Consider the following 2,500-nt stretch of genomic DNA (forward strand, 5'->3'; position numbering starts at 1 on the left):
AAGAGATTCATCACTTTCACCAGGACTTCGTGCGGCAGGCGCCGCAACTCCGCTGGGGTAAGGCCGTCCGGCCCGGCTGCTGATCCCCTGGGCGGCAACGCGGCGGCGACCTCCTCATGTGTGACCGGCCCCCATATGCACTCGAGAGCGACAGGCTCTGAGTGCGGGAGGAGGCGGTCACGAATGAAGCCCGCGGTGGAGATGGGCTTCTTGGTGAAGAGGTCCGCCCAGAAGTCCAGCAGACCAGGGATGGCAGGTGGCGGCTGGAGCAGGGTGCCATCCAAGAGGCCGCGCACGCAACGTGCACGCGACCGTCGGAAGGCATCCTGCGTTCTGGCGTACTCCCAGCGGCGCCGCTTGCGCTTCTGCGTCGGCGGCGCGGCAGGCGGCCGCTTCGATGGTTGGCGCGGCCGCTGTGTCCTGGTGATCGATCTCTCCCCTCTGGACCCGACCGACGCAAGGGCATCCGGGAGCATGCCCAGGATGACATCGGGCGGCGTGCCCCGCCCCAGACCTATGACACGATCCAGGGCAGAGAAACGCTGGGCGGAAGCGGGTAGCCCCGCCAGATGCTCCCAGATGGCGGCGTCAGTCGGCCCCTCCGGCGGCGGCCCGGTGGTGTCGGCCGCGAAGTCCTCGGCTGCGTCGACGGGCGGCGCAGCGGCCTCGCCCGCGTCAGGCAGCGGGCTCGCTGCTCCCCGGCGGGACGCCGGCTCTTCCCCCCGACCGATCTCAAGCGCCTCCATGAATTGGCGGACAAGCTGCTTGTGGGCAGCTTGCCGCCGTCGGCAAGTCATAGTTACTCCCGCCGTTTACCCAAGCTTGCTTGAATTTCTTCACGTTGACATTCAGAGCACTGGGCAGAAATCACATTGCGTCAACACCCGCTAGGGCCATCGCAATGCTTTGTTTTAATTAGACAGTCGGATTCCCCCAGTCCGTGCCAGTTCTGAGTTGATCGTTGAATGGCGGCCGAAGAGAATCCGCGCACCCGCGCGCCCCCGGAGGAGCACGCTAAGGCGGACGCGGCCTCGCAGCAAGGAAGATCCGTGGGAGGCCAAGGCACGGGACCGAGCTCGGATCCTGCACGCAGGTTGAAGCACCGGGGCGCGAACGCCGCGCAGGCGCGCGCATCCTGCACCGCCGGCCAGCACGAGGCCAACCAACGGCGAGAGCAGACCACGCCCGCGCTAAACGCCCGCACTTACCGGCACCCCTACGGCACTCACCTCGCCCAGGCCCGGCACGTTAGCGCTGACCCACTTCCCGACCAAGCCCGACACGCCCCGATCCTCAGAGCCAATCCTTATCCCGAAGTTACGGATCCAATTTGCCGACTTCCCTTACCTACATTATTCTATCGACTAGAGACTCTTCACCTTGGAGACCTGCTGCGGATATGGGTACGAACCGGCGCGACACCTCCACGTGGCCCTCTCCCGGATTTTCAAGGTCCGAGGGGAAGATCGGGACACCGCCGCAACTGCGGTGCTCTTCGCGTTCCAAACCCTATCTCCCTGCTAGAGGATTCCAGGGAACTCGAACGCTCATGCAGAAAAGAAAACTCTTCCCCGATCTCCCGACGGCGTCTCCGGGTCCTTTTGGGTTACCCCGACGAGCATCTCTAAAAGAGGGGCCCGACTTGTATCGGTTCCGCTGCCGGGTTCCGGAATAGGAACCGGATTCCCTTTCGCCCAACGGGGGCCAGCACAAAGTGCATCATGCTATGACGGCCCCCATCAACATCGGATTTCTCCTAGGGCTTAGGATCGACTGACTCGTGTGCAACGGCTGTTCACACGAAACCCTTCTCCGCGTCAGCCCTCCAGGGCCTCGCTGGAGTATTTGCTACTACCACCAAGATCTGCACCGACGGCGGCTCCAGGCAGGCTCACGCCCAGACCCTTCTGCGCCCACCGCCGCGACCCTCCTACTCGTCAGGGCTTCGCGGCCGGCCGCAAGGACCGGCCATGACTGCCAGACTGACGGCCGAGTATAGGCACGACGCTTCAGCGCCATCCATTTTCAGGGCTAGTTGCTTCGGCAGGTGAGTTGTTACACACTCCTTAGCGGATTCCGACTTCCATGGCCACCGTCCTGCTGTCTTAAGCAACCAACGCCTTTCATGGTTTCCCATGAGCGTCGATTCGGGCGCCTTAACTCGGCGTTTGGTTCATCCCACAGCGCCAGTTCTGCTTACCAAAAGTGGCCCACTTGGCACTCCGATCCGAGTCGTTTGCTCGCGGCTTCAGCATATCAAGCAAGCCGGAGATCTCACCCATTTAAAGTTTGAGAATAGGTTGAGGTCGTTTCGGCCCCAAGGCCTCTAATCATTCGCTTTACCGGATGAGACTCGTACGAGCACCAGCTATCCTGAGGGAAACTTCGGAGGGAACCAGCTACTAGATGGTTCGATTAGTCTTTCGCCCCTATACCCAGCTCCGACGATCGATTTGCACGTCAGAATCGCTACGGACCTCCATCAGGGTTTCCCCTGACT

At 62.3% G+C, this 2,500-nt stretch overlaps 1 pseudogene; it reads right to left on the reverse strand.

Moving 5' to 3' along the window:
* LOC124621109 overlaps positions 1 to 2,500 on the reverse strand; it is a 7,308-nt pseudogene that overhangs the window by 3,641 nt on the left and 1,167 nt on the right.

This window comes from Schistocerca americana, chromosome 6 (assembly GCF_021461395.2).
Source record: "Schistocerca americana isolate TAMUIC-IGC-003095 chromosome 6, iqSchAmer2.1, whole genome shotgun sequence".
Lineage (NCBI taxonomy): Eukaryota > Metazoa > Arthropoda > Insecta > Orthoptera > Acrididae > Schistocerca > Schistocerca americana.